Source organism: Phodopus roborovskii, unplaced genomic scaffold (genome assembly GCF_943737965.1).
Source record: "Phodopus roborovskii unplaced genomic scaffold, PHOROB, whole genome shotgun sequence".
Classification (NCBI taxonomy): domain Eukaryota; kingdom Metazoa; phylum Chordata; class Mammalia; order Rodentia; family Cricetidae; genus Phodopus; species Phodopus roborovskii.
In genome coordinates, this window is record NW_026126571.1 from 31806843 (window position 1) to 31825446 (window position 18604).

Below are 18604 nucleotides of genomic sequence, written 5' to 3' on the forward strand. Positions count from 1 at the left end.
TTTGCTCAGTCCATGTCAGATAAACTTCTTGCAGTCCTATGGAAATGAAACCAGAGATCCACAACTAGACAATGTATAGAGAATGAGAGATCTTGGAGCACTCAGTCGTAAGTGGGATGCCTCCATCAACCCCTTCCACACAAGTCTCAGGGTTCTCTGCTGAGGAGGAGGCAGAAAGGTTCTAAGAACCAAAGGAGATGGATGACTCCAAGGAAACAATGTCATCCATTTGTGTTTTGCTTTGCTCCTCTTGCTCCTGTCCATTGTAGATTTGTTTAAGAGTGGGGAGCAATAAGCGCATGACCCAGTTAACAATAGGATGTCTTGGAATCTCATCTATCAATATTAGTACAAAACTCTGCACTTTAGCCTCTGGCAGAATTTTAAGACAAGGACAAGCAGACACATTCTTTGCCTAAATACCATGTTTACTAAGTTTCTTCCTCTCTAAAGCCGTTTGAGCTGGACCTCTACAACCACATTGCTTTGAGCACTGTTTCCCAAGCTCCTATTACCATGGCAATATTAAGCCCTGCATAACACATTCAACTGCTTTTATAATCCAAAGTCCCATCTTCTTCCATAGTCCTCCAACAAGCAGCATGGTTCATGTCTGTCATAGCAATAACTCAGGCCCTGATATTAATTTCTCACTTATTATTATGTGTTTTATAGTGTTACATATATAGTTAGAATACTGTTCTAGTGCCAGGAACACAGCATGATCAAGGCAACTTATAAAGAAAGCACTTAATGGGGGGGCATACAGTTTCTGAGTTTAGTCCATGATCACCATGGTGGGAAGCATGGTGCTGAGGCAGTAACTGGCAGCTTACATCTGATCCACAAAAAGACAGATTGGGCCTGAGATGGAATTTTGAAACCATTAGGCCCCCTTCCAGTGACACATCTCCTCCAACAGTCCACACCTCCTAATCCTTCCTAAAAACTATACCAAGCAAGAACCAAACATATGAAAAGATGCTGTTCTCAATCTAACAACCACATTATTTCATGAAAACTCTTTAAATTAAATGTCCAGATTACCAGCATATTGTGTGGGAAGAATTATAGATCTTATGATGGACACAAAGGCTAGAAATTGTAGTCCCATTCATCTCTTACAGGAGGGATTCATCTCCCAAAGAAGGAATGCCATTTTGTTAAGAAACATTGAAGAAGTTGGATTCTGGAAAGAGAGACTTCCAATCAGAAGAGAAGGTGGAGAAGAAGAATGTCATGGTGACGGTGAAGAAAGGAACAGGACCTTGATCATCCAACAGACCTTTGGGAGGAACCAGAACAAAAGGATCAGGAGCCCAGGTCACTCCTGGAAGACAAGAAGAAATTTGCATTATCTGATGATCTATGTATAGAAAATTTTCTGAAAAATATTCCATAGAGAACTTAAGATTTATAGATAGCTAAAGGAAACAAACAGGTTAAGCATAAGGCTGTCATTAACTTCAGGAAAATCCAAAGTTCTACCAGATGTGTTCTTCCTGTTTAGAATGGTACACACCCACCCTACACAGTGTTAACAATCATCATGAATAAAACATAGAAGGTCATTCAACTAAAGCTTGGGACATGTGTGTAATACGATAGTGAGAATGGAAGAAGGCACAAAAATTATATTTTGCATCTGTAAGTCAGTCAGTGACTAATGATTAGGCCTGATTAAATAAGACATACCATGCTGTATGTATTTTATGTAAGTGAACAGAGAGGAGAGAATGGCTTCCCTTGGGAGACAGGAACAATAAGAAAAGAATTTGAGAGGCATTGTGTTTTTTGTGAATAAACCTTCACATTACTAATGAGTTTTCAAAATAATAGAATTGTGCCATATATGTTGATTAAAGCATACGGCAATGAGTCTGTATAGTGGTGATAGACCTGGAGGTCAGGGAAGAGGCCTCAGCTCCACCATTCCCTGACACACTGTGTTCTCCTGCTCTGCTGTCATAGTTCCTGGATGACCAAATCAGGCCTGAAGAGACATCTTCACCATCTACTCAGAAACCACCTTCATCATCTAACACACAGATCATCCATAGGCTGGAGAGATGTCCTCACATGTGTGTACCAAATAGTTCCCCAAAGCATTTAGGCAGAATCTCTTCACACTGAGGGCTTGTGTAGAACTGAAGAATCCATACATGTAAATCTAATGTCCTTTGTAGTGGCTTCTGTCTGTCTGTCTCCAGCTGTGCTGTTCCAACAGGCAGATACGTGTGTGGGAGGGAGCTGACATGACAACAGGGGACAGAGTTGGATATATTGGGGATTGGAGGGGGACTGTCTGGGCTGAGATTGTGGAGGCACTGGTGCTGGTGTTTCTCAGTATAAACTATAGGTTGTAGAAATTTGAACATTACCATAAGGTTGAAAAGGACTGATTAAACATTTATGAAAGGTAGGGGGTGTAGCTCAGGGGTAGAGCATTTGACTGCAGATCAAGAGGTCTCTGGTTCAAATCCAGGTGCCCCCTTTCCACGTCACTTTTTGGAAACTAACACCATAAGCACAGTATAGACCTACATTCTCTCTTGTCTCATTTGCCTTTGGATTCACTCAGTGAGGGCAGATCTCTGCCATCCCCATCAGATCCCTCACTAGTGTAAGAATGTGACAATTGTTTGTATATGTATATTCATTGGATCTCGTCTTTAAAGGCATCAAGTCTTCAGCATCTTAGAAACACAGAATGGGTGCTCTAAACCTAGAAATGCAGTGTTTATAAATAACCATTGGTGGTTTTCAGTCAGCGAATGGATATTAACACACAGATGCAATAGGATTGCCGGCAAAGGACCCTAAATAAAATGGAGTGGGAGATCCTGGAATGTATTCCACCGTGGATGGAGACATCCAGTTGATACATCAGAACTGGTTATGTGGGATCCAATGCTGCCAGAGGTGACACATCAGAGCCATAGAGCATATGGATTCCATAGATCACAGGGGTAGCTATGCTCATGGGCCAGTGGTGGCTCCAGTGGTGGCTCCTGACTGGCATCTGTTCTAAAGTCTTAATATCTGTGCTGTGGCACCCATGTGTCCATGTTTTAAATGTTACTCCTTGGAATCAACCTCCCCCCAAAGACCCCGACTTTCTTGGCAACTGTTGCTACAGCTCAGTGTAAAAGGCCAAGCAGAACCTGATCATGCTGGATCTCTGGTGTGCTCCATGGAAAGCTCCTCTGCCATCTGCTTTTACTGAAGACACACAGGGAACATGCAAACTCGCCCCACAAACACACACACACACACACACACACACACACACACACACACACACATACACATACACACTGTGTTGATGGCCACAGCTCTTTCTACACACAGAGAGTCTTTACAACTGTCTATGATTCTAGGACTCACAGGTCAATAATACACATAAAATGTGATTCTTTAAAACCAAACACAGAATCAAATCAACACAGTGCTTATATCACTGTGTCCTTTTCTTGTGTGTGAATGGCCACATCTGTGACAAATTCCAGTGAAGTTTTGAGGATGTTGAAAGCAAGTCCCTTGTCTCACAGGTGCCATATTTGGGATATTTTTCTGTAACAAGTGACAGTGTCAACGAAGTTCCAATGGGCATCCAGGGACCTTCCAGAATATTCCTGTGAAACCCTGGAGATGGTCTTAGTAGTCACCAAATACAACTTCATGCTTTCTACTTAAAAACATGAAAACCTTTAGTCTAAAAATCATTAGCTCATTTTGGCAAACACACACACTCTCTCTCTCTCTCTCTCTCTCACACACACACACACACACACACGGTTTTTCTGTAAAGTGGATATTAATGTTACAGAGACTCCACAGTGCATTGAGAAGTGGTAATCTGCTCTTGTTATGTGTTTACATGTTTTCTAGGAATTCACCAATGAGGATCCTGAGCCTGGTTTTGGTGTAATGATTTTACAACTTTGGGAAACTGTTTCCCTGTTCTATCTATGGAATAAACACTGGGGTATGCTTATTAGATAAATTTTAGATGACTGCTTTTTCCAAGAAGAAGCATGCTGTGATCGCCCTAATCATCTTTTGGCAATCGCAAAAGTTGTGCTATGCCCTCCCTGATATTCTTCCCCATTCTCTGTCTCCACACACTACATCCTTTGGCTGTGGTCCTTTCTTACCTCCTTGGCATCTGTGTGGTCTTTTCTGCCTCATAGTGATGCTTCCAGGGAAAGGGTCCCCATGGCAGAGATAGCTGACCCCACTTCAGTGCAGTGTGCAGGCTGAGCTTTGAGTACCTGGTCCCTGCTGCTGCTGAGCTGGTGGACTGGATCAAGCATGGGTCTGAAAATGTCTCTGCTTTTGAGTTTTTCTTTCAAATATAGGACCAGAAAATGATAAGGCAGGAGAGCAGAGGGTGAAAACCCCACAAATGATTCCCAATATGAGCTTCTTTCTGCTGAGGGCTAGAGTGAGGCCAAGTGTAGCAGACTTGCTTTTGGGTCGGTCCCCAAATCATGACATGGAGACTTATTATTAGTTATGAATGCTCAGCCTTATCTCATGCTCTCATACTTGTCCCAATTAGCTCTTATAACTTATCTTATTTTTATACATATATTTATTTATTCTTATTTTATGTGCATTGTTGACTCTGTGAGCCTGTAAAATCCTAGAGTTACAGACTGCATGTGGGTTCCGGGAATTGAACCTGGGTTCTTTGGAAGACCAGTCAGTACTCTTAACCATTGAGCCATCTCTCCAGCCCCCTTATAACTGATTTTTACCAGTTTCTCATCATTTGCCTTTTGCTTTTAGGATTTTTCCTTTTCTTTCATTTTGTATGCCCTGCTTCATTTCTTACTCTTGTGTCAGACTGGTGGAGACTGCCTGGCTGACTGGCTCTGGGAGTTCTCTCTCTCTCTCTCTCTCTCTCTCTCTCTCTCTCTCTCTCTCTCTCTCTCCTAGTCTCTCCACACTCCTTTTTCTCTTTATCCTCTCTGTGCACCAGACTCGCCTCCTCTTCCTAGCTATTGCCCATTAGATTTCATTAGACTACTCAGACACCTAGAATTGTCTCAGCTAAAACAGAAACACAATTTTACATAAGTAAACATGCAGCGTAAACAAACATAACACATCTTTGCCTAGGTAAACAAATGCAACTTCAACAAATGCAACACTCTTTACCTGCATACCTAAAGTGATATTCAACAACACAAGGAAATGTAACAACACACCTTTGCATAGTTAAAGTAATATTCCACAACAGTGGGGAGTGAACAGCAAGGGTGGCGAACTTGAAGGCAAAACAGCTGGAGGGAAGTAGAACAGAACTCCAGCCCCGCACAATGGTTCTCCAGCTCGTGGTCACACATCACTGTTGGGGAATATTATTTTAAGCTGTGTGACTTTTGTTTATGCTGCATTTGTTTAACTCTATGAAGCTGCATTGCTGTGCCTTTCTAATATACTGGGTGGTTCTAATAAAGAGCTGAATGGCCAGTAGTGAAGCAGAAGCAAGCATAGGCAGGGCTGGTAAGCAGAGAGTGTAAATGTGAGAAGAAACGGGGAGAAAAGAGAATGAAAGAACAAGGAGAGGTGGACGCTAGAGGCCAGCCACCCAGCCACCCAGCCACACAGTCACCCAGCCACACAGACACCCTGACACCCAGCCACCCAGCCACACAGTCACACAGTCACCCAGCCACACAGCCACACAGCCACCCTGCCACCCAGCCACCCAGCCACACAGCCAGACATGAAGAAAGAAAGTGAGAAGCATAAAAGCCCAGAGGGAAGTGATGGTACCTGTGATGGTAATAGCCAGGGAGTAGCTATGCAGGATCTGAGTGCCTGTGAAACACTAATGGACACGTGGGGGCTATAGCTCAGGGGTAGAGCATTTGACTGCAGGTCAAGAGGTCCCTGGTTCAATTCCAGTTGCCCTCTTTTCTATAATTTCTTTTAGATTCCAAAATTTATCTTGTGGTTTTTGTGGGACTCCTAACAGTGGGAATGGGGTGTCTCTGACTCTTTCCACTACTCTTGGGACCCTTTCCCTCCTCCTCCTGATTTGCCTCATTCAGCCTTGACATATGGGTTTGTGCCTAGTCTTATTGCATCTTGTTATGCTGTATGCAGTTGATATCCCTGGAAGACGTGCTATTTTCTGAAAGGAAACTGAAGTTCAGTGGGCCTGGGGCAATGGGGGAGTGGGGTAGGTAGAACTAGGAAAAGTGAAGGGAGGGGAGGCTTTGGTCAGGATGTATTGTATGACAGAAGAATATAGGAAAAAAGGAGATGGACCCAGAGAGCTGCAGAGCTGAAGAAGGCATCTCATCAGTCAGGTCTTGCTGCTTCTAGAAAGTAGGTCTGAGAGGACCTGTAATTTAACTTTATAGTCAGGACATATCACCACTCATGAAATTTATTAACTGAGTACACTAGTATCAGTGGGGGTATAGCTCAGGGGTAGAGCATTTGACTGCAGATCAAGAGGTCCCTGGTTCAAATCCAGGTGCCCCCTTACTTATGTTGGATGCTGGTTACTGACTTACCACATCTTATGGAGGCCACCCATGAAATTAGGAAGTTTTCATTTGCTGAAGTCTCTAGAACCAGTGCTTCTATACCCCCATTAATTCTATGGGTTACATTCTCAGTGGCATTATAATCCCCCATGTGCATTAGTACAGTGAACACAGCTAAACTCTGACCTGAGCTGCATCCTCTCTTATCTTCTTGTTTTTTCTCATTTGTATTCTTTCCCTCTTCTCACCAGGATAGTTGCTTTTAATTGTCAATTTGACACAATGCAGAATCAGCTTGGAAATAAAGTCTCAATGAAGGGTACAATGTCTAGATCAGGTTGTCCTGTGTGCTTCTCAGTAAGGGATTGTCTAGACTACTAAGTCAATTGATGTATGAAGACACAGCACTATTCCCTAGGCAGGGACCCTGGATTGTGTGAGTGTAGGAAATTAGCTTAGCACTAACAAGCATGTGTGCATTTATTTTTCTCTGCTGTTACAGTAGATGATATATGATTAACTGCTTAAAGTTCCTGTTGCCTTGACCTTCCTGAAATACCTCTTGCCTGGGCATTTTATCCTAGGCTATGGCATTATCAGAAGAATGAACCAGTATCTGCATGTAGAACTGTGTGTGGAAGCCAGCACAACAACTGGAGAGAGGAGAGGGCACTTGGCAATGACCATAAGGATGGGGGAGGGAATAAAGAACGAGGTGTTTTCTGCCTAAACTGGAGAACCTCCAGCTGATTCTCCAGAGCTGGTGATTGGGGATTCCAGGCTATGGGGTGAAGCACAGAACCTCTGTAGGCTGGCACCTCTTATTATTGGTCAGGATTCCTGCTGTGGCAGCCATGCTTCAGTATTTTAAGTTTAACTCCTCAGAACACAATTCCCACCAAAGATTTGAACTTTTAACAGCATTTGCTACATAGCCATGTATAGAGCCAGGCAGAGCCTGAAAGCTCTGTACCATGGACAGCTCCATAGTCTGCAGTATTTGCTGAAGACACAGGAGGAACATACGGACCCCCAGCACTGTGCAAAGGCCTCAGCTATTTTGCAAAAATGTCTAAGGTGGCATGAAAAAAACAATAACCAAATGATGACAAAGCTGTCTAGTGAGATGGCTCAGCACACATGACAACACTGAGAATCTGAACATACATACATACATACATACATACATACATACATATGATTTCAGATGTAGAGGCACATGCATGTAATCCAAGCACTACTACAGAAATATGTGAATTGAGCTGGGCTTTTGATCCCAGCACTAGGGAGGAAGAGGCACGAGGATCTCTGAGTTCAAGGCCAGCCTGGTTTACTGAGCCAGTTCCAGGACAGCCTCCAAAGCAAGAGAGAAACTCTGTCTTGAAAAAACAAAACAGCAACAACAAAAAGAAATATGGGCATTGGAGTCAAGAGGATCTTTCTGGAAGCTCATGGCTGTTGATCTTGGAGAGTGTATCTCAGTTTCAAGCAATAGGAGGGACTCTGCTTCAAATAAAGCACAAGGTGAGGTCACCCCAGGTTTTCCTCTGACCTCCACAATGTTCCATGGCATGCATGTGCAAACACATAACCATACATGTGCAAACACAGGGGCACACACACACGCCAGTGTTGGGATATTACAGTGTTCTAATCTACTCTTAATATCTCTTTTTATTCATGGTGAGTTTGGTTACCTAGGGCACAGGAGATAAGAGTCACAGAATTTTATGTCCTTGTGTGAGGCGGTGCAGGGATGTGGTGATGAGTAGAGTTTACTCAGGTACAAGGGCAAAACTCACTATCAGAGCAATTGCCTACATGTCGGGTAATGCCTGACTCAAGACTGTATGCTGCTGGACATGATATGCTTCTGAGACCATAGACTCTCAGGTTCTCACTCCTCCACAATTCTGAGGACAGATTCAGTCCTTCCAGTTTATCTTCTTCTGACACACTGAGGGTTTCTGCAAATGGAGACTAATAGGGAGGAAGAGGAGAGACAATGGAGGCTGCTCCATCCCTGCTCAAGAAGGCAGGTACAATGGGCTCTTAATCCTAAATGTAAAATCTACTATGGCTTGGTCATGTGGAGGCTTACCTTGTTGGGCCCAAATATATGAATGTTTTCCACATCTATAGCATGGAAGTGCTTATACAAAATTAAAAGCTATAAACAACCCATGAGTCTGAAATATCCTCAGAGTGTCTTAGAGACAGAGGTCATCCTCAGGTCCTGTTCCCAGGGAATCAAATGGGGATGAAGAACATTTGCTTCTGGCCTACCTTACATACTTGCCACGTGTTCTTAGATTTGCTGTATCAAATATCGATTTCCTTGTGTGGAGCAGGCCTGAAATCCAACAAAAGGGTGTGGTTCCCCCATAACCTGCCATGCAGGTCATTATTGCAGTTCATAGAGTCCACCACTGGGGGAGACTGTTGATGATGTTGCAAGCACCTTCCAGCTCTACCCAAGTTAGTCAACAGTCAGAACCAATTTGGTTCCCCATATTCTGTAACTAATATATCACATATAGGGTTTTCTCAGGAAGTTCTGGCAGGAAACTGAGAGCAATGGCAATGGCCTGGGTATCTCTGGGACACCAGAGTTTAATTGGAATTGCCCTACACAGGACATTACGCTCATCTGAGAAGCCATGTTTGCCAAATAAATCATCCCAATTCTAGGGATGGGACACTTCCTTTTGTAGTGTTGGTCAGAGGTGTGCTGGAGCCCTAAACATGTATTTTATTGTCTTCTAGTGTCAAGAACTTCTGTTGATAGATTACCTATCCTGATAATTTCTTGTTCTATATGCATTATCTCTTGAGGCATAGGTTTTTAAGATCTTCCCTTTGGTATTAGATTTTTTTTTTGACATTTGATACTTCATTTTTCATCAATTGTGCTGAGTACTTGGAAAAGTCTGATGGAAGCCCATATCTTCCTTCCTGTGTGATAAATTTTCTTATGTTTTGACCTTCCATCATTTTTAGATTCTCATCATTGTGCTAATGGAGGTAGAATGTGGATCCAGAGTCATGAGTGTTTGGGTCATTGGGTGAGAGTTCTGTTGAGGCTATGCCATCTTCATTTAGGGCATCAAAGTATTGTATTATGGAGCCCAGAGAGGGAGGTTCTGGAGTTTATTCAACTAATGGAGACCTCTTAGCTTCACTGAGGTCCTCCCCATGGTGGATGTGGTAAGTTAACTACCAAAACCACTTTAAGCAAGGGGGCACCTGGATTTGAACCAGGGCCCTCTTGATCTGTAGTCAATACCCCTGAGCTATGCCCCCACTTATAGGTAAGGTAATATCGCATTAGCCCCTCCTCTACCTTGGCATCACCAGCAGGCTTCCTATGTGTTCATGATCTACTGCTTTCTCCTAAAGATCTTAAGCTGGCAAGATTGTTCTATTTAAGTCTGCCCTCCACCCTTCTCTCCAACCTTAGGCAGCCATCTCAATGCCCCCTCTCTCGGGTATGCTAAAGACATCAGGTTTGGCCCTGGAAAGCACACTTAACTGTGGTGTTTTCCTTAAGTTCACACATAAGTTTCCTTAAGTGACCAACACAACAGCTGATGGGTCTGGGTTTCTAATGGACCAGAGCTATAGCCCAGAGAGTACTTTATCTGTCTCTAAGATATCAGAAGGGTGCCCTTACACCATTTATTCACTCAACAAACACGGAGCTTCTTATGTTCTGGCCACTAATGGGCCATGCTGAGGACACAAAGTGAGGTCAGTCACTTTCCTTTTCCTCAGAGTCTTAGTGTCAACAGGAGACAAACTCATGTATCAAGTCTTTCCTCAGAAGTAGCAGGAGCCAAAGCACAGGCCGTTGGTGGATGGCATGTAAGGTGCATCCTTTCTGCGGGCTCAAGTGGACCTTCCCAAGGGGTAAACTATGTAAAGTTGCCAGTTGCCAGAGGAAGAATCCCACTCCTCAATTTCATAGGACTCCTCTCTGCTGACTTCCTGCACTGACTGAGCCCCATGGAACTTTGGAGGCCAGCCTGTGTCACAATATGAATGTGACCTGAAAGGGTCTCACAATGAGCCCTGGACTAGCTCCTCACAGAAAAGAGAGCAGGGACCAGGCTTGAACAGAATACAGGGCACAGGGGAACACAGCACATTGGTCAGCTCTGTGTTAACCAATATTTCAGATTTAATCTCTGGTTTCTAAAAGGGGAATTGGGAAGGGGGCACCTGGATTTGAACCAGGGACCTCTTGATCTGCAGTCAAATGCTCTACCCCTGAGCTATGCCCCCACCTGCTTCATTTGTTTCTAATAATTATCTCTGAACTTGTATGACCACTCCCTGACATTTGTGCTTGCTAGTCCTGTGCTATCATTTGCTTTTTCCTTCGAGGCCCAGCCCTGAGTCAACTGCATGCCTGTCTTGCATCTCCTGATGATCAACAGCCTCCAATCCTCATTCACAGCTGAGACAGAATCACTGATTCCTGGAAGCCTACAGTCAGCTCATCCTATACATCAACCTATAAAAGCCAAACTCAGGGTTGGGTATTAAGCAATTGATAGCTTATGAAGGAGAGAAAACAGTTTTTTTTAAGGGTGTGAATCATGGTATGTCAACAATATTTCAGTGGATGGCCCCACACTCAGAAGTGTGGGGATAGTACAAATTGAAGGACACAAGGCTTGGGGTGTAAAGGTGGGATCGATCTGTTAAGAGGAGTTAAAGGAAAGCGTTGGAGGTGAATGTGAACAAAATACATTCTATGAAATTCTCAAAAACCAATGAAAATATTAGAAATCAGAGAATCAATTATGGTTTGGGTTTTTTCTGGACTATGATTTCTCTAGCCTGGTCTGTCAGCCCACCATCAGAAATGTGAATGGGGGCTGTCCTATCCCAGCATGCTGGTTTTCCAGGTGGAGCAAAGCATGAAGCCTGAGCATATTTGTTGGAGCTGAGAACTTGAGAGATAGTTCCCCAGTCTCCTCCAAAAGAACCTTCATAGATTGAAAATGGGACTGCCATAAGATAGGGTCTATTATTGTGATTGCACTCTTGAAAATCGTCCTAACACCTGGCATTTATTGGTTCCACACAAAGTTGCACTCCTTTGGACAAGGGCCTGGCTGTCCATTAATGGTGGGAATGGGTTTACGTTTGTTAACACATATCCAGGCTTCAGCGACTCCCTTGTTAAGGGCAGACTGCATGAATAGATAAGCAGTTTTATCTCCACAATCAACATATCAAGTGAAGGAACCAGTAGCAAGGTACTTTCCTCCTCTGCAATCACATGGGGCTCCATATAATGCTTTTATCAATTCATTGGCATCAATGGGCTGATCAAATCCTTCTTCTGAGAAAGGGGTCAATAGGAGGGAGGCCCAAAATATAATGTATGTCTTCATCTCTGGAAAACAGAAAAGAATAAAAATTCTCAGGAGGGAAAATTCCCCTGGAAGGATTTATGTTATCAAAAAACAAAACAAAAAACAAACAAACAAAAAAACTAATGAAAATATTTTCAAAGAAACACACTTTCCCCCTCAGCAATAGGGTCTTACAATCAGGTTGTGAATAGATAGCAATGCTTGTGGGGTTCATGGGACCCTCTTGGCCACCAATTCACCTGATTCCTGACCATGGAGGTTTTATTTGGTGGCATTCAAATTCATTTCATATAGATATATATTTTAGGAAACCGTATTGTAGTAGGCTTCCATATTGGTTTTCAAAAGACCAGTGTTAATTGTCTTTCTCCATAGTCCTTCTCTTTCCCATCTCCCTTTCTATTTAAATTCTATTCTAATTTCCCCTTGTCTCTCCATAGTGCCACATCCTATTTCCCTTCTTTGGATGATCCCTTCCTACCACATGGTTCCTTAATATGGACCTAACCTCTGTGGTTATTTGAGTTGTAACACACAGATCAAATGTTTAAAAGCTTACATCCACATATAAAAGAAAAAATGCAATATTTGTCTTTTTGATTATTCAAACCTTCTTCAGGATGATTGTTTCTAGCTCCATCCATTTTCCTGAAAATTTTAAAACTTCATTTTTCTTAATGGCTGAATAATGGTCCATTGTGTACACATACTACCACACTTTCATTGTCCAACTATCAGTTGATGGGGGTCTAGTGTGTTTCCTATTATTGGCTATTATGAATTGAGCATCAATGAAAATGAATAAGTAACTTTTCAGTACAATGGAGAGTCCTTTGGATACATACTTAAGAATGGGATTGCTGAATCTTGAGGTTTACTGATTCTCTGAAGCCAATACTTGCTTATGTTGTAAAACATGGGGAAGCTAATCTGGTTCTCAACTTCTTCATCCATATTGACAAATATTCATGATGCTGGAAGGTCCATACACTACAAGAGGAGAAAGGTGATTATCAATCTCACCCAGATATACACCCTGTCACCTATAACAGTCACCTGCTTATAAGGCAGACTGGTTCAATAATGACATGAATGTTATAGGAGTAACCACAACTTTTAATTCATTGTCATTATCATTATTATTTTTTTTTGAGACAGGGTTTCTCTGTGCAGTCCTGGTTGTCCTGGAACTTGCTCTTTAGACCAGGATGGCTTGGCACTCGTACATCCACCTTCTTCAGCCTCCAGAATGCTAGGACTAAAGGTGTGTGCCACCACCACCCAGCATAACCACAACTTTTAAATCACTGGGTTTGTGCCCCATTGCATGAGATGGAACACATATCTGACACAGTTAAAATGGCCATGTATCTGAGATTACACATATCTGACACAGTTAAAATGGCCATGTATCTGAGATTAGCTAGGGCATGGGGCCCTATAATTTTTTATTTGTTTGTTTTTTGGTTTTTACGTGTTTTGGTTTTTGTTTTTTGCTAAATGAACATAGCAATAAAATGACTTCTAGTCACCACAATCAAGGCAACTTATAATGAAAGCACTTAATGGGTGGCAGGTTTGCTTACAATTTCTGAAGTTAGTCTATGATCTCCATGGTGGGAAGCATGGTTCCGGGTGGCAGGCATGGTGCTGAGGCAGTAACACAGTTTACATCCGTTCCACAAGAAGGAGACAGAGATTAATATTGGGCCTGATACAGAATTTTGAAACCATAAAGCCCCCTTCCAGTGACACATCTTCTCCAACAGTCCACATCTCCCAATCCTTCCTAAAAACTATGCCAAGAACCAAACATATGAATCTACAGATGCTGTTGTCATTCATATATATATATGTGTGTGTGTGTGTGTGTGTGTGTGTGTGTGTGTGTGTGTGTTTGCGCACGCACCGGGGGGAGGAGAGGGACACTTGGCTGCATCCTGGAGGGGGGGGCCCAGGCAGCCCCAAGCCATCCTGCCTCATCAGCCACTTTATTAGCTCAGATACAAAGCACTACAGGCACCCACTGCCACAGCTGCCACCACTGCCCCCCTGCAGTCCAGGCACCTGGCTGGCTAAGTCATCCAAGTGTCCCTGGCTCCAAGTCCCTGGCCCCACCTGCCATCAGTTGTGGTCAGACTCCTCCTCCTCAGCCTCTCAAAGCCAATTGAAGAAGACTGTGACAGATTTTAGGGCCACACCCTTGCCCTGCTGCTCAGCAGGGTCCTTGCTGCTTTCCCAGCTGTAGAAAGCATCTTCCTTCACCAAGTCCTCATCATACAGAGCATCAGAGAACATCCGAAGCAGGTTGGCAGGCTGCTCTAAGGTCACTACAAGGGCTTGGAGAGCGCAGAGTGCTTGTAGCTCCTTCTGTTCATCACACAAGTATTTCTGTAGCAGTCTCGCTCACAATTTCAACACTGGAACATCCCCTCGGAGAGGAGTCTCAAAGATAATTGCAGAATAACAAACAGTTGTCATGAGGGCTCGAACTAATGTATTGGATGCTATCTGCTGCTCTTTCAGGTTAGCCTCTACCCAGTCAAACACCCGCTGGTTACTGCTGCCTTCCTTCAACAGCTTCTCTAGCTGCTCCGCAGCTCCTCAAAGGCAAGAGCCCTCTGGCCAGGAGCCTCAGACTCTTCTCCCAAGGTATACTCTACTTTCTGTTCAGCCACAAATGTGCTAACATCTTGGCCTTCTGCTAGAAACTCCCTCCAGCTCAGCCCAGCCTCTCACCACTGCATTCCCACCTTTTTGGGACCCATGTTCTTGCATAAGAGACCCAGGATCTCCAGCAACAAAGAAGTAGCTTTGCCCATGGGTCTCAGAGGTTTCGTAATTTCCCTGAAGAGCTCTCCCATGGGCACCCCATCTTCCTGGAGAATGGGTGTTATCAGTTCTGCCAGGTAAAGCCATACATGAGGGATGTCAATTTCCATGTCCTCAGCTAATTCTAGTGTTTCATACAGCCCTTGGTAGTACTGGGCGGCAGAGAGGTGCCCCGCGCAGAGCAGCTGGTGCAGCCGTAGTCCCATATATCACGAGCAATGGTGCTGCATTCCAGCGTGGACTCAATGCCATGCCGCACAAAGATGAAGAGCAAGTTGGGTGAAGCCAGCTCCTGGACACACTGTACTGCCTCCTTCATGTCACTGAGATGGAGATATTCCTCAACGATGGCCTTAGATTTCTTCTCCACCTCATCCTCAGAGAGTGCAGCTTTTGGAAGGCTCGCTGGAGGTAGAGTGGCTTCCTGCTTCTCAGGATCCAGACCACCATCTTGTGTGAGGCTGGCTGCCTTGTGCAGTCCCTCGGGCTGGGAAGGCTGCTCTCTACTCCGCTCCTCCACTTCCTTGCTAAAACTTCTCTTGGTGGCTGGTGTTCTGGCACGGCCAAGTCGGTCCCCACGGTTACCTCCCCGCTCACTCCGCTCTAGTCGGTCTCCCCGGGCCCCAGCTTTCTCACCTCCCCCAGCTTAAGCTACTCCTCTGAACGACTGTTATCTGTGTTCTCTGTGGGTAGTGCTTGTTGAAGAGCAGAAAAGCGATTCAAGGTGCTAGTAGCTGGAAGAGTAGCTTCTGATGCTGTGTCTGAGGGCTTGGCTCCCGAGCCCCCACTGCTGCCCTTGTCCCAACTCAGTCGCCCTCCCGGTGCAAAGAGCTGGTTGTTGGAATCAATGGAACCAGGCTTGGTGATCTTGGTGAGCCTGAGGTGTCAATGGGGCGGCTACCTTTGCTAATTGGGACTGTATTCCAGCCACCATCATCCACAAGTGGAAGGCCATGGCTGATGGGTGGGCCTGGAGGGCCACCCCGACGCTTGTCGCTGCCCTTAGCCATGAGCTGCTGCACTTTGATATGTTCTCAGTGCTCTTCCATCTCAGCCTCCTTGTGGATCTGATCGATAGTCTTGGGACCCTGATCTCCTCGGCGAGGCACCCAATTGCTCTGCCGCAGATCTAGTACATCCTGCAACATAAAACGAATTCGAGATGAGGTCTTCTTTTCTTTAATTATTTTTTCCATTTGGTTGAAATACTGATCCATTCGAGGCTTGGCTTTTGCGAAGTCCAGGTCTTTGCCAATAGTGGTGAGGAGGCGACAGAGGCATTCCAGAGACTCTTCATCATGGTTCTTAAGTAGTTTGACCACCCAGTCATGCATTATTGCTTCTGTTAACATCTTCAGCTTGACTAACTCTCCAATGAACTTAGTATTTCCTAAAGAGCGTCGACGAGCAATGTCCCGGGCCTCTTCTAGCTGTTCTTTCAGGCGTCCCCGTTCTTCTGCCGTAGCAGCTTCATCCATCTCTTTCTGCTTTTTTTCAAACACTTCATCGTCATCTTTGTCTTTCTCAAATTCCTTCTGGCATCGATTTAACAACAGTTTTCGAAAATTTACAGTCACTGTTGGCTTTTCTGTAGTGGGCACTTTCAGCGCCATGAGGCGGCGGCACATGTTGGCATAAGCCACAGAGAAATTGGGTTCTGAAATGGCTTTCTCAAAGATGAGGTCAATAACTCCTTTGAGGCGTTCCTCGGTGTCAATGGCTAGCTGTGTCACCTGCTTCTTCAGCTGCTGGAACATCTGGGGTGTCAGCTTATTCAGAATAGAGCGAACCCTGCGATATAGGTCCTGGGTTTTGCTTCCATCAGCATCTACTTCCCCTCGATCCTTATCAGCAGCTGTCCGTTTGCTGCTGGGTTTCCAAGCCTTCTTGGCTTTGTTCAGTTTTATGTCCTCAGTCATTATCACTGAGGAGATGATCTTGCGTGTTTCCTTTCGTGGGCCCTGCTGAGAGCGCCTGGGTCCCAGGCCAGCTGGCCCTTGGGGCAGCTCCCCACCTGGCCCACCCCTTGGGGGGGCCCACGGCTGTTGAGGGTTGGTCCACCAAGGTTGGCAAAGGATGGAGTGAAATCTGGGCCAGAGTTTATTCCAGGAAGCCTGGAGGGATCCAGCGGCCGAAGTGGTGTTTTATTGGCCTTGTCCAGGACCACATCGGTTATATGGGGCAATCCTTCTGGTTTCTGCATACTGGCAAAGATAAACTGAAAACCCAGCAGGAACTCTCGGTCATAGCACTTCTTCTCCTCAAGGTTCAGTGGCTTCCACTGATCTGACTTACACTCGTACTTCTGTTCCCCAGGCTGGATGTTCTCAGCATTGTGAATTTTGTCTTCCTTTGAGTCCCAGGTTTCATCTGCTTCCTCAGGCTGTTGGGGCACAGTGCTGCCCTCTGATTCTGAGTTTGGGGTGCTGCCTGTGGGAGGCTGGTTCTCTACCTCTGGTACTGCTGGGTCCACCTCCTTGAAGGCATCCAGCCTCCTTCTTATTTAGCTCTTTAATTTTCTGCCTCCTCTTTGGCACAGATACTGCCACTTGGGTGGCTGCTGCCACCTCTAAACTCAGACAACTGGGCTGGAGTGCTGTCAAGGGGGAGGTCTTCTGCGCCCTTCTGACTCTCAGCTTCCCCACCTTCTTCTTCCTCTATTTCTTCCTCCTGAGTAGAAGTCTCTGAAGGAGCCACAGGTGGAGTGGCACAGAGAATGGTGGCCAGTGCCACAGACGAAACCTCCCTGACCTGTTCCTCTGGCTCACTGACTGGGCTTAAGTCCACAGCTGGTGGCGAGGGGGCTCCACTGAGCAGTTCCTCGGGTTGGGCAGTTGGAGCAATGGGCACAGGTGATTCAGAAACACAAGCTGAAAGAGGAGGAGAAGCTGGCTCTATGCTTGACTCCACCTCTGGTTCCAGATCCTCAGATGGGACCATGCCATTGGGCTCCTGAGTTTCCACCCTGTGAGGCGCCAGGGCCGTGGAACCATGGAGAGGACTGGAAGAGAACTCAGATTTTGGAATGGGTTTGCTGAGTGTCACTTCTACTTCCAGTATGGGTTCAGCAAGAGTGGGTTCTGGAGAGAGGCAATATGGCTCCCCAGTTTCACAAGAGATGGGAGTCGATTCTTCTACAGACATTTGTAATCATCCCCGTTGTCATAGTTTCCCCAGGAATAGAGAGGACTCCAAGATTAGACTCAGACCCCGGCTCCAAAATTGGGGGTGGTGATGGGGTTGGAGAAGGTGAAGAAGGCTGAGAGTCTGTGCCAGGGCTGTGCTCTGGGCCCTACAGTCCTGGCCGCCCCCCAATGGCTGCTCCCTGTGACCAGTCATCTGGCAGGATAATGACAGCAACCTGAGGCGACTCCCCATTAGGCCAAGGATCCAGACTGCCTCCCTTCTGGGGAGGAGTGGGTGTGGAGGCAGTGCGGGCCCCAGACATGATCTCTTCTGTGATATCCTTCCCTCCTTGGCTTGGGTCTCGAATTCGGATCGTTTTCCGCTCCCCCTTAGGAGCAATCTGGGGTGGCTGGTTCATCAGAACTGGGGCAGGAGCCACACTAGCAGAAAACTGCTGTGCACCTTGGGCTGGATAATAGGCACCAGCTTAAGTCCCAAATTCGGTAGGGCTTGCACCCGGATAGAATCCTGGGGCTCCTGACTGCACAGGGTACTGCTGTGTTGGGACAACAGACATAGAATGCCCCTGTCCAGGGATATAGTAGGCTCCTTGGGAGGCTGAATAGGATATCTGGGAAGGGATCATTACTTGGGATCTAGCAGGGTAGACATGGGTGGCTGGGCCAGGACGGGCTGAGGCTGCACTGCTCGGGGGCTGGGCCTGGCGGGGCTGAGAAGGCGTGTTCATTT

At 45.5% G+C, this 18604-nt stretch overlaps 3 non-coding genes and 1 pseudogene across 3 annotated transcripts; 2 read left to right on the top strand and 2 right to left on the bottom strand.

Moving 5' to 3' along the window:
• Window positions 1-2422: 2422 nt before the first annotated feature.
• On the top strand, window positions 2423-2494 carry Trnac-gca (transfer RNA cysteine (anticodon GCA)). Its single transcript has one exon. It is a non-coding gene; the product is annotated as a tRNA-Cys (tRNA).
• A 3939-nt stretch (window positions 2495-6433) lies between these two features.
• Trnac-gca (transfer RNA cysteine (anticodon GCA)) lies at window positions 6434-6505 on the top strand. Its single transcript has one exon. It is a non-coding gene; the product is annotated as a tRNA-Cys (tRNA).
• A 4216-nt stretch (window positions 6506-10721) lies between these two features.
• Trnac-gca (transfer RNA cysteine (anticodon GCA)) lies at window positions 10722-10793 on the bottom strand. The gene has a single exon. It is a non-coding gene; the product is annotated as a tRNA-Cys (tRNA).
• A 3227-nt stretch (window positions 10794-14020) lies between these two features.
• Window positions 14021-18347, bottom strand: LOC127235782 (eukaryotic translation initiation factor 4 gamma 1-like; annotated as a pseudogene).
• Window positions 18348-18604: the final 257 nt, after the last annotated feature.